We start from the raw sequence: 14,504 nt of genomic DNA on the forward strand, positions 1-14,504 counted from the left end.
CCATAATTTCAATTGCAATTCATATATTCCAAGAGAAAATGATAGTTTGACAACAACTGCTTTTTTTCTCCTGTCAGACATTAAGAGAAAAATCTGATATATATGACCTGTGGATATGACTACATAATTTTTATCCATGTTTCAGAACAGCAAGATATTTACATGTCACCACTCCAGCTGTATTATTTTAAAAGCTTTTGTTACATCCATGCACAGAATTGGCATTGTCATTGGCAGCTCTAAGATTTTTCTTTTTTATGCTTATCTGTTCCCATTCATCAGCATGTAATTTTCAGTTTTACTTCCTGAAGGGTGAACCAACAATTCACCCAAAAAAGTTCTGGGCCCCTTTGCCCCAAGGTCTATCCTTATGATATTGGTAACACAATACCTGTCTGCTACAGGGATAATACCATAAAAACTTGAACATGACACTAGAGAAGCAGGAGTTTCTGACCCCTACTCAAATTCTGCTCACAAATATCAGATTTCCTTGGAGAACTCATTTCACTTCAGCTGCAACACAAACTGATAATGAAGAACCTAATCCTCTCCTTTCTTCTCTTTGTCAGTACTATTTTTCACTAACTATGAAATCTTAAGTTTCCTAAACTGTGCAAATTGGACAGCTGCTCATTTCACTGATGGTTTTCAGCAGAGACATTTTGGTGTGAGCGACCCATTACTATTTCTGGAGTGGGAAGACAGGTTTAATACAACTACAATACACATTTCATGGAAAAAAAAAAAAAAGCAAACATAAAAAAACAACTGCAAATGATTATCAGGATATTAAAACTCATGCAATGAACTTGCTCTGTGGAGCTGATATCTTAATTTTATACTTAAATACATAAATCTGAAGTAATCTCAAAACCCCCTTTCTTCACATTAGGAAGAAAAAACACTTCTTAGATTCTAGGCAGAAGAAAAGCCCTTGTGATGGATAAAGCCTTTATGATTTTTATCATTTTCAAACAGACATTGGCACAAATATAAATAACATTCTCTTCTAAAAGGTTGCATGAACATAGTAACATTGTCAATTATTCTTAACATTCGTCTGTAGAGTTCTAGACAGACAAAATACACAGGCACTTGTAAAGAAATGAGGATGAGAAGCAGACAGTTCCCTGGCTATTGCCAGTATCTGTGAGGGATGGGAGCATGTGGAACAAAATCCAATCACTGCTTCTTTTGAACAACTTGAACTGAGTGACAAGGTATTAGTACTTCAGTGGTGCTTTTAGTATTTCAATAACACCAAACGACGAGCTAATAGAAAGCATATTTGCAATACCACCAAAAAGCCTCAAAGCAAAGCAGCTTCTCAAAGTGAAGTTTCCTCTCCTTCAAGGGAGACCAGTACAGATTTTGGTGAATCAAACAGCTAAATGAGTCAGTCTTTTAATGACAAAGTAATAACATTAGATCACGGATTCCGAGGGTTTTCAGTTAGGTTCTAAAACTTCAGCACTGGCTAAATTAAGCCAGTGTTGAAGAGCTGGTAAAGCAAACATTATTTTAACATGCAGTAACACAACTGTCGGAACTTCCTCCTCTTGTCCTTCATCTTCACCAACAACCTCAGTTAATAGCTGCTTTCTATCACCCAGGAGCTGTTTGAAACACGACTGAAAAAGGTTTCAAGAGAACTGCTGCACAAGGGTAATATACTTCTACAAAATATTTGGCTGAATTCAGATCTGCCAAACCGGGACTGCTATTTTATTAAGAATTCCCAGAAAACTGATTCAGCTAAAAATATGGGAGTGCAGTAAGTACTATTGAAACAGGACACTAGTAGCACGAAGCAAGTTTAAATGGGATGATTAGGATAGAATTAAATGGGTTTAATGAGGCAATAAACTGAAATAAATTGTTGATCCTTGTCCTTAAATACATCAGTTATCAAATGCACAAATAAAGGACAGATATAGACTTGAAAACATGTAGGTAACACTCAAGTACAGGTGGCTTCAGCAGACCTCAAACCAAACATTCCCATAAAAGGATCATGAGTGCAACATGACTTCCATCAGAATGATTAACAATCTGTTAACCAAAATGAGACACTTCAAGTGAAAATCACTGTTTAAATAAAACCATTAAGCAGGATACCTACCTAATTCTTATAAAGACAGTTGGAATTAAATGTTATTATTCAATCTAGAATATGTGTATATTGTATGCATATACAAATGCATGCATCACCTGCACATACATTCATATGCAAACCAGACCCAAGCATAAGAATTACTACAATCAGAGTAAAAGTCATATCTTCTATGTCTTATATCTCAAATACACTTCAAAAACTCTTCGAGAAAATATTTTTCATGTTATCTAAGAAACAAAGGAAAAAATAAGTAATTTCCTGATGGCAAATTTCAGACATAACTGAATTTGTGAAGTGCTGCAACAAAAAAAAAAAAATAGTGTCAGCATTCCTAAAAGACAATCTGCAATTATCCCTAATCTACATCAATACTATTACAATGGTATAGCTGCCCCAGAAACATGCATGAAAAATTCTGCATGTTACATCTCTTCATCATGTTCAGTCAACTGGGTCACTATGACTTTGGAATAAATGAATCTTGCTCTGTGGGCCAAATCATTAATCAACCTTGTGATATTCACTCCATTTTGCCTTCAGTAGCAAACCATATTGAAGACACCATGTTTGTAAAGTACATACAGAAGGGTATCATAAGCATAAAAAATTAAGACTTTTTAAAAGTGAGCAATACAAAACAGCAAAATAAGATATGGCATAGATAAGGCATATGGAAACTAGAGAACTACAATAATAATTCTGAATCTCAACAATATATTCATCCTAACCTCCTGCAAGACCAACTTTATCTGATCTGGTAAACTTGAGAATTTCATAATGAAAGTAATTTCTGTTTTTACTCTATATAATGCTATCTCAACAAATTTACTGATTTTTGACACAGTTCTTAAAGCTATAGGCTTGTGTTTGAATTGTTTTTACATTTGCTCTAACTCAAACCAGTTTTTATTAAATTTATATAGGTAGCAAACTTCTATTTGTTGTGGGGATGCAATATTTTTTGTGTATATGTTTTTGTTGTTTGAGTTTGGTTTTGTTGGGGCTTTTTTTGTTTCTTTGGTTTATTTTGTTTTGCCTTAAAAAAAAACAAAAACCAAAACCCCAACAAAAACCAAAGGGAGGTAAGAAGAGACAACATGATAGAGATATCTGTTCTTCTAAATTTCCAAAACCAGAAAACTCCAAGATTCTTTCCTCAGAGGAAATATAATCTAGAGTTCATATAACACAATAACAAAAAGTGATAAATGCAAATACCAGAGGGAACAAAGTGATGATACTTTTTTTTTTTTTTTTGAGAAAGTAAACAAAAATTCATGCAGATTCCTCAGGCATCAGCCCATACTGAGGTAGTTTGCTCCTCTGTTCCATTCTCCTACCCCACTCAAAGGAATAATTTGTTTTGAACTTAACTTTAAAATTCATATTAATGGGAAATCAAAGTAAGAGAATAATTTATGGAAGGTCTCTCTCTAACACAAATCTTATTTAGGAAGATCAAGGGAAGAAGTAGGCAAATACTCTTTTGCTCTTACTCTGTGCTCTTTGAAAGTGTGGCTAAGGAGACTAGCCTGCAAATCCAAAAGCAGAAGAGAAAACTGGAAGCTACATCTATATGTTACAGACTAGTCTTCATCCAAAAAGCAAACTTCCCCCAATATGACAGGGTTCTGTTAAATTTTTATTGTATATTAATCTGAAAACTGGGAAAACAATTGTGGAAAATAATTTTCTCTATATCCTTCTGACCTTCCCTTCCCCTATTCTCTAGGGAACAAACAATTAAGGAAATACAAAATAACTCATATTCTCTACTGCTGTATTTTGGCTATGCCTCAAAAAATAAAAATATGGTTCCTTTGATAGTCTTACTAACACCTATTATTATATTAGCTTTGGAGCAGAAGATCTTGTTAGTGAAACAGATTTTATGTTCAAATGTCATGCCAAATAAAAATGTCTATAATACCTCATTGAGAATATATATTTCACAAGAATGAAGCAAAGCACCACTAAAAAAATAATAAAAAAATCAGCATTTACATAGTGTTCTCCATGCTTCATAAATGTAACATGAAATTTGCATGCATTCATTTCCTTCATGGAATTTCAAAATATGCATGCCCATATCAACAACTACCAGCAACTAGTGCATTATTCCTACTAGCTTTTTTATAATTTCTCCACAAACTCACTACTCACCAAAAGGTGTTGATCTAGAAATTTAGTCTGGACTGTCTTCATGTTACATACAAGCTCCAAAACCAGCCAAAACTCAAAGGCATGAGAGCAAACAGCCACTTTGGTGCTCGTGGGGAGAAAAAAACCCATCATTATTTTGGACCTAAATATGAAATATTTTTCAAGGAAGTCTGTTTCCATAAACTCAAGTCCATCACTGTTGACCTAATTAATCCATATTTCTGTATTTGGGGTGGTTGTCCAATTCAAACCATTCTTTAAGGGTCACCTGTAACTAAAAAGAATTAGAGAATAAATAAGAAGAGGCCACAACTTCATTTTTCTGTATTACAGGAGAAAGAAGCCAGATGGAGATACAGAGGAAGAAATTTATTCTGTGCTATTCTGCCAAGAGAAAAAAGTAATTCAGACAATTTCATAGGAAATCAGTCCCAGTGCACCATTTAATAAATTAGAAGCCTTTGTGTAAAACAGCATTCAATCTACTGTAGGTGTCAAGTTTAAAATCGAACAGGCAATTACACACCTCTAATTCAGAAATAAATTATTCCAATTGCTTGAAAGTACCTATAAGAATGTATGCTCCATGGAATTCAAATGAATTAATAAAACTCAAAAGATTAATGAAAACTTCAGAAAGATTAGAGAAGTTATACTGTGCTGTGAATTTTTACAGTGACCAGTTCATCTTTCCACTTGAGTAGGTTGATCAACAGTAAACATAACTTGGAATTAAATAAGATATATCAGGCCACCACTAATTATAACTTAAACAGAAAAAATATTAAATTGAAGAAATCTTAAAATCTTTATTATTTAAAAAAATCTTTAATCACAGGACCAACACAAAAAAATAATTCTCCCTCAGAAATTTTCTTTCAGCCTTGCGACTGCCAAGACAATCCTTGACTGAATGCAGCTAACATACAAAGGAAGAAGAGAAATTACACAGGTACAAATCAGGCTTCCACTTGTCACTGATGCACAGGCTCTAGCCAAATAACATTTCCCAAGTCTATATGCCTTTAATGCTAGGAAAAATTCTTTCCAAGTCATTCTGTCTTATGGTAGACTTTTCTACAAGTGCTATATAATTCCTTTCAAGAAGGAGTGACAACAGCATGGTGCTTTGTGATGCTTTTGTTTGTTCTTTGAAGTAGTAACAATGGAGTGGAGAGAGTTAATCACTCTCATCTGAAACAGGGAACAGTTGCTGTGCTTTGGGCAGAATTCCACTGTTGCTTTTGTAAATGTACTAATGAGCCATTGTCATAGTGGTGCCAACCTGGCATTAGCAGTCACCATAAATTTACTGCAAGAACACTGCTGTTTGTAATTAGCTCTTCATTACACAATCAGGCTGATTTAGAGAAGCTCTGGTATGATTTGCTCAACAAATGAAGCAATATAATTACACCTCAGTTGAAATCACCAAATTAGACTGCTGTTTGCAATTGGCTGTATTATATGCTGTTAGCATGCTAGCAATTGGAGGCCTGCTGTGGCCTTCAGCACTTAAATAAAGTAAGCATAATTAAAGTACTGAATATTTTTGAATTTGCAAGATCAGCTGCATAATAGTCACAATTCTTTGCAATTAAAAAAGGACCCAAGATTTGTATGCCTCAAAACCTCCATAAGGTTAAGCCTCCATGTTGATAACACCTAATGATACATATAAAAATCATTTGAAACTACAATGAAGATACAGTCAAGAGGGTCACACTTTGCTTCATCATGATTTAGTCAGCAGTCAGCACTGAAGACTAAAGTCTATTCAGATCACAAGGAACAGGGAGATATTAACTATGCCTTTGTTTTTGCACATCATTAATAAAAGTAAACAATTTTTGCTTCTTACATTTAATAAAAAAATGTTAGAAATGTCTCCTTTCCAGGTACATGATTTCATGTCAATCTCTTGGATGAGTAAAAGCAAGAGAGGACGAATGCAACTAGTTCAATACAAACTGTTTAAATGTCACAAAAATGCCTTAAATAGAGTGGTTAATCAACAGCTCTTCCATACCATGATCACTTGGAGCTAAGCTGTAATAGGATACAGGAAAATGCAGTTCTCGGTTTACATTCAGCTGTTTATAAGATATACAGTAACACGAAGAAGCAAAACCATTCAACAAACATTAGAAACACAAAGAGATGAAAATGTGTGGAAAACCCACCTTGAACACAGCGTGCTTAGGAGGAAAGGCCTGGTGTAATTACTTATGCTAGGTTACTTGAACGGATCAGCTACAAATTGGAATGTCTGGAAGATATTGACAGACCCTAAAGAAGCAAACCCCATAACATGTCCATTATTTGCTATTAGGAGCCAGTGTGAGATATTCACTGAAGCAATGAGGGAAAAATGACTATTCCACTTTGTTTTGGCAAAACTTTACCAGCTACCCTCCTTTACACGGCAGGGCTACTGCATTCTATGGGGATTTGGGATTGTGTTGGCTTGCCAGAAGAGAGTATTTACAGTCCAGATGCATAAAGATCCTACTTGAAAAGAAAAAAATCCCAAACCATATTGTATTGACTGACAATGATTTGAGCTGTTGAGCCCCACTATAGCATTTGTCTTTCACTAATATTAAAGAAAAGGCCACAGTAAGACATTTATCAATGTAACTGGACAGCTCCAATCCTCTCAGTATTTGCCAGTCTAACACCCAGTCATCAGTCTAGCACCCAGATGTGAAGGAAAATCTCCTTTATCATGCTGGTGGGTTTCATTTTGTTTTGGTGGGGTTATTTTTTCTTCTTTTTTTTTTTTTTTTTTTGTTTGGAGTTTTTTTATTATTTTGGTTTGTAAATTGGAGGTTTTTTTCTGTTCTGTTTTGGGTTTTTCTTAGGCTGGGGGTTTGGCAGACAGTAAATACAGGCTGATACTTGTGGCCTGAACATGAAAAAACAGTACTGTGCTACAATATAAACAGTGACATCAATGACTGACATACTAATTGATATTAAAGTATTTGTGAGTAGGAAACTACTAAATCAACAATGACTTCATTAGCAATGCTATTTATGTAAAGCTCAGGTCAGAACACCAACTAATTCATGATAAAAAAATATATTAGTACACAGTGAAGTAAACTACAAGAAGAAAACTGAATTTTCACTTTATCATGAGCAATATTCAATGTGCTGAATAACTTAATGCAACTTCCATGCAGATTTTGAAGTTTCCTATATTCTGTATTTTTGCAGAGGATTTCAGTAAGACAGACAAATAAGAATTACATCAGCATAAAAAAGTTCAGTAAGAGAATGCTAAGAGGAGCATCTGAAAGGATAAAAAGCATCCCTGAAGAATTGAGGGATTTTGGGGTTTAAGCAGTCTTTGCATTGTTTGAAATTATCTACACTTGTCTCCAAGCAATAAATGCACAACAATTTAGAAAAAGAGACAATGAAAGAAGTTCACCTGGTCAAACAGCAATACATCAAAGCCTATTTAAAATATGGTTATACTCTAAGTCAAATCTATACAACTCAGAAAACCCTCAAGACTAGAAAATCAAGTGTCCTACCTCACATGGGTAGGACAAAAAAGAAAAAAAGATGTCGTGTAACTGCTTTCAAAAGTATATGTGCCTAATAATAAATTCTCTTCCGAAGAGGGAAGCTTGCCAAAAAGTGAGGCTACTGTATAAAACCCATCAGACATGAAAAGAGCAGAAATCTTTGCATATTCAGTGGCATCTGCATACACTGTAAAAAAGTTTGTGATTTTCACATTACAGCTCCTACTTAGCACTGATATGGCAGAAGATCTGTCTCAAAAGTAATCACTAGTAGAAGCTATAGAACAGTCACAATACAATCAATTTCATAGAGTCAGAAGCAGAGGCTATCCTATGTGAAATTTAAGGGAACACTAATATGAAATGGCTGAATTGCAACTCCAGCCCACAACTATCAATCAGCATTTGGACACGAGAAAAAAAATTGGGTAGCAAATATAGGCTCAGTACTTCCAGGGAGTGTGTTTGCAGGATCTGGAAAACTACAGCTCTTAAAGTCTGACACCAGTGTCACGAAAACTGACAGAAAGTGGAACAAAAACCAGAATCAACGAACATATGGATAATACATGATACTATAGTATCTATACATTGCTTTTAGCAAACATAAAAATAAAGCAACTGAAATGTCAGGGAGGGAAAGGAATTCTTGCCTCATCACAAGATTAATGATAGGCAAATGCTAGTTTCCACATCAGAGCAAAGACAGCACAAATTCCACAAGTCACACTGTTTTTTAACTTACACATATATGATGCAGAAAAGAGTTAATAGTGACATGACAACCCTTTTGCTGACATAAAGACTTGTAAAAAAGGCTAAATTCTTTCATCAATAACTGTATGGCAGATGGATTTCAATGCAGATCAACAAAATAAGTCACATGGAAAAGGAAAGGCGAACTTCAAATATGTGTTGGACTGAGCTGAAAACTACTGTACAGAAATATTGACAATAGATATAAATAGACATCTCAGTGGAAAAAGAAAAAAAAATCTTAATCTTCACTAAGAATCAAAATAAGAATCAGAATGCAAAGAACATATAAATCCACTCAAATCTGTTGTGTGCCCAAATCTTTAGCAGTATGTACAGCACTTTCTCTACTGCCACCCAAGATATAAGACAGAAAAAAAAATAAAAGGAAAAATAGAGATGTTAGAAATAAGCATTTCTGAAACAAGGAATGATAGGAATGATAAGCAGACCAACACCCCTTAGTGCAGAAAAGAGATGACTGAAGACTGAAGGCAAGCCTTATGTGTGAAAATACGAATGACAGACAAAAGGTAGAGTGATAATCCTGTTTTTGTTTACTGGTTCTCATTCTGCAAGAACTAGCAAGTAGGAAAGCAAAAGTAACTGCAGTAAACAGGTGCTTGTTTTATACTACATGCATTTCAAAAACCAGAACCCAGTGCTCCAAAGCATTGTTCAAAATGATGACACGAATTTCTAGAAGAAAAAAGGTACCAAGTTCTAAATTTAAAGAAATTAGCACTTCAGCCTCAAAAATTTTACTAAACCAGAGATTGCTGAGCAGGTATTTCATTTAAACATTGTTCCTTTCTTGACCTGTTCTACTCTCTCAAGAATGTCTTATCAGCCATGTGGGAAGTGGATGCAGAGCATTGCTCTGTCAGTAACACCTGTATTGCATCAGAATTAACTGTGCCCCAGATATCCAGTACCACTTTAATGATAAATAACTCTTTTTTGGCCAATGGTATCCAGTCACGTCAAGAGCAAAAGAAACTGAAGGCTGCTGATTTTTTGTGGATATGCAAAAGGACAAAGCATAACTTGGTGGTTTGGTTTTGTTTTTTTTTTTTTTGGGGGGGGTTTGCAGTTACTGAAGAATAACAAAGATCTTCTACAATCAATAATATTTTTGCTACCTATAAATCTGTTTAGCAATCTTGGATTTTTAATAATTTTTAGATTAGATAATCACAATAAAGTCAAAATGAATACCGCATCTAGCATTGAAGAGAGCCTCATTTATCATGATGCAGGACACGTGCACAGTACACAGGCAAGAGGAAAAGTGAGGTCACCAGTTGTTTTAATGTGTTCATATAAAGTCTGATGTTCATTACAACCTGTTTTGAGCAAAATTCAAGATCTAACTATACTGTTCATATGAGTACAAAATATATGGAACAGCTGATCTGGAGAGTGTAATAAAAAGACCAATTTTGGGAGGACAGATATTTTACAAAATTCAAAAATAATAATGATGATGACAATATAAGCTTACATATTAATTTTACACTGGCTAGTGACTATTAAACCATTGAAAAAAATCTTTTCATCTCATGAGCATTTACACTTCTGGTTCTAGGCAATTTTAAAGATACTAATATTTCTTTACTAGGTAGTTTATATGACTTAAAAATCTGTATTTGCTATTTTTGTGCACTTGTCACAAATATAACAGCTCTTGATAAATTCATTCACTACAAGAAGGTGTTATAACATTCCACACATAAGAAGCAAATATTCCAGAACCTTTCAAAAACCCAGTATTAAAAAGAATCAATTTAATACCTTTGTAAGAGTACGCTTTCTTTAAAATCCATCTGTAAAAATACTGAGTTTCTGACAAAACTTGTCTTAAAAAGATCATAAGCATTTCATACAAGCAATGTGCTACGAAAGCTATTTCATAGAAGTACAGTCTAGAGACTTTTGCAATCAACTTTGTTAATTAAGCCAGTAATATGTCAGAATATTCACTGTGGAAAATATTCAGCTGTGTTCAGGAATTCCAACCAGACCTGGTAGATCTTAAATTTGCATAATCAAGATTTACAAAATATAAAAAAAAATACTACAAGGGGATGTGTAGGGCAAAGGGGTTGTTTCTTTTGCTTTCCACTAGAACCTAATGCATCACAGATTAGCAGGGATGATAAAGTACTTTAAAATCAATTAATGTGAGATAAACTTATTTAATATACACAAAGACATATATAAAATACACAAATAAAATAATTATGAGTGTCAATAACGATATTGCTACTTTCACAATCAAAAACACTTTTAAAAATAGTAAAAAGTATCGATGTAATCCTAACATAACTATTAAAAGAGAACAGTTTGCTGCCCACAGATTTGGTTTATGTCTCAATAAATATGAGGTCAAGTAGAAATACAAATACTTCTAAGTGGACCTACAGACACCCAAAAGGCTGAGAAAAACATTACAGACCTATATAATAAAAATGTGTGTACATGGTGTACTTAACAGGAAAATTCTGTCTATGCAAGGACAAATGTAAAAATAGTAGAAAAATATAAACACTCACAACATGTCAAAATTCAGTTTTTATTTTGTACTGTCTTCTTTATCAAATATAATGGCTACGAAGTTATAACTACAACTCCTAGCAGTTTTTTTTCTTTACTTTTTTTTTATTTTTAATGCAATTCTAGTTCAGTTTTGAAGAGAGCTGCCTGCTTTCTTCCAATTTTCCCCTTCTGAGTAAGTTCACCCAGAAGGTCTAAGCTGTTTTTATTTTTCAACCATACAGAAGTTTCTCCGAGGTCTCTTGCAAAATGTCACCAATGTGATACTATGTTTTCACTCTTTATTTCTCAGAGTTTCATGTTAGAAATAAAGTAATTCTCTCCCAGTTTCATACCATAAAGAAAGTAACTTGCATTAGCACTTTTGGTTGCCGTTTTCACAGTGCAAACAAAACTGCTAACTAGGGAGGGAGGTGGCATGAAGCTCTGATATACACTAGTGATTTTCACCTCCAAAAATTAAGTTTGACTCATGTTCCATAACTGGAATAAATTTGGTTGCCTGGGTCATGATGATTTATCCTAGGAAATGACAAGACAAAATGAACAAAACTGACTGATCTAAGGAGTCCAGGAATTAATGTCTGTACATAGCTGAATGAGGAATTAATTGAAATTAAGTGAGGTTTCCAAACCACGATCCAATTCCAACGAAAGTGCTCTAAGAAGTACTGAGACTGATGGATACACATAGACTTTCATGCTTTAGAAGGAAACTTCAGGAACCCACACAAGAGCATGAGATTAATAATGCACATTGGCATGAAACAGGAAAAAAAGTTTACTGCTTTAAGTGATCATTTCCTACTTGGAATACCATAGTTTTGGGAGTATATAGAGTTAGAAAATTTTTCAAGCTATTTCCATAGAAAACTATAAGCATTTCCAACAAGGTACCACCTGGTACACAAAATGAGAAAGGAATTAAATAATCCATGAAGAGAAAAGTATACCTGCCTCACATAATGGCAACCTTCATTCAGACTGAGGCATTGTTTAATATTTGAGGTATTGCTACTAGTTACCTTTAAAAGAGACAATTATTATTATTAATCGTTTATGAGGCAATCAATTTATTTTAATTTTCAATATGCTTTGTAGTAATTCCTACATGCATCAGTTGAGACAGGAATTATACCAGACATACACAGAAGCACATATCAAAATCGTTCTTGCTTCAGAGAGCCTGCAGCTGCCTGCAAAATCATATGACAGGATAAAATGATAACTGAAGAAACTCAGCCCTAAAGGGGCCATTGGCACTTCTTTCTTTTATTTTACCTTTCTGCTGCAGGATGTGCATCTGTTCACTTGCTAGGTTGAGTGCATCTAAAAAAAATTTGAAGAAATATTTAAAATGTAATTTCAGCAACAGTTGAATAGTATATTAAAAAAAAAAAAAAAGGTTTCCCTTGCGTCATAATTCTGTAATTTCTGCCATTTCCGGAGGAACTGAGAGGATTTGGCTGCTGTTATTAATGGGCAGTTAAAATCTACCTATAACACAAAATGTCTCAAAAAATTTAAGATGAATACAGAATCAAAGACAGGTAGAGCTGTGCTCTACCTTTCAGTAGATGATTTATTTAAAAATGTTACAAGCCAAATTTGAGTTAATGACTAGAATAAGAATCAGTTCTGAGATAGAAGAGCAATTAGACTTAACTAAGTCAGAGGGCAGACAACTGTGCCCATGTATCAGCTGAATACAGGCCTCTGCTAAAATTATCTGTTTCAATTTTGACTACACACCCTGCTTAGTTAGTCACAACACCTATGCAAACACAAGTGAAAGACTGCCTCTAGCATTACTGCAGCAGTAGTTAAGGATAAAATAGGAGCAGAAAGGAATAAAACCTGGATTTTATTCAGAAAACTACTGTCTTCCCCTCTAACCTGGTCAGGTCAGAAGCCCTTAGCACTCCATTTCCACATGAAGCATTGTAACATCATTGCAGATTAAATTAAAAACAAACAATCCCAACCAAAATCCAAAATGAAGATATTATTGGATATAAGGACAAAGCTTTAGAAAAAACTATAGAGAGAACATAACTTTCAAGAAAATAAGGAGTAACAGGTTAACAGCAAAAGACTTCAGTGTCTGAACAGCTAAAATCAATACAGGTTGTTCAAAGCCATAGCAGCATACTCCAGATGTGTGACCACATTTAATGTAGAAAATATACTTGATCTGCATCTTAGAAGTCTGGTAGATGCTGTGTAGTTTCTTGGTCAGTGCTCAAAAGAGCAGTTCATTACAGTTACAGTATAATATGAAAATTACAATATAATATGAATATAAAATATACCATGTCACCCAATAAATACAATTAATTGCTATAAAAGTATGTGTTTTAAAAGTTAAGATGATGCTTTAAGTAACCACAATAGTCTGAGATGAAAGTTAAGTAATATCAAGAATTCTTTATGCCTTTTTCTCCTTTACTTTTTCACTTTCTTGCTCCAGTCATAACATACACTCAGCTTAAATCACCCCTGACAATACTGAGGAAAGGCTGCACAAGCAGCAATTAGGAACACTGAAAACACACAACTAATTTATTGTCACCCTGGGAACACTTTGTGCCCAATATTAAAAAATAGTAGAGTCCATCACACCACAAGACAGTCCCAGATTGTCAGCATCAAGAAACAAAACTGGGGAAGCACTGGCAAGAAGGGGAGAAATTAGCAGGGCCTCTGGTGAAGCCTTTATTGGGGCACTGGGAAGTAGGAGAGCATTCTGAATAATTGATTCCCTTTTTACAACCACAGATAACTCCTTCTTATTAATCTCCACCATATGCGTTTTATGTTCTAGCTGCAATGCACAACTTTTTAGAAAAATAAAAAAACAAACAAGAATTAAAGGGATTTTCATAGTGAGAAAACATTGGAAAAGTTATGACTGGGTTTAATGATCAAGCGCACCAAATGAAACTTCTCTTACTTTCTTTATAATCTAATTTATACTATGATGCAATACTGATATACTGACCAGTATTGTCCGTGTGTCCTAAAGTGTTACTCTTAGTAGCACCCTTCAGTTTATGGAAAGATTAAGCAGCTGAGTAATGTAGTTTAATAATTAATTATATTAAAACCAAATTAAGTTCTCAACTACAGTTCTGTGACCAATATAACTTTATAATTTTAACTCTTCATCATAGTCTACTATTTTAATGATTTATCAAATTCTTTTCAAGCCTAACTTTTATGCTCAGGCTAGACATAATCTGAAATAAATCAGTAATATAATGCCAATAGTGCAGCCAAGTTAGGAAAGAAAAGCGCTCTACAAAGCTGCTGACCTTCCACTTCATATTAGTATTGTTGACCTTCCATGGATTCACCCCAGTGTTTATCCT

General features: G+C 34.3%; 1 protein-coding gene across 1 annotated transcript in view; it reads right to left on the minus strand.

The window, feature by feature from the left end:
• The window catches only part of GALNTL6 (polypeptide N-acetylgalactosaminyltransferase like 6), a 435,822-nt gene that overhangs the window by 203,422 nt on the left and 217,896 nt on the right, over window positions 1-14,504 (minus strand). The gene's annotated exons all lie outside the window — the stretch shown is intronic.

The sequence above is a fragment of the Cinclus cinclus genome, chromosome 5 (genome assembly GCF_963662255.1).
Source record: "Cinclus cinclus chromosome 5, bCinCin1.1, whole genome shotgun sequence".
In the NCBI taxonomy this organism is placed as follows: domain Eukaryota; kingdom Metazoa; phylum Chordata; class Aves; order Passeriformes; family Cinclidae; genus Cinclus; species Cinclus cinclus.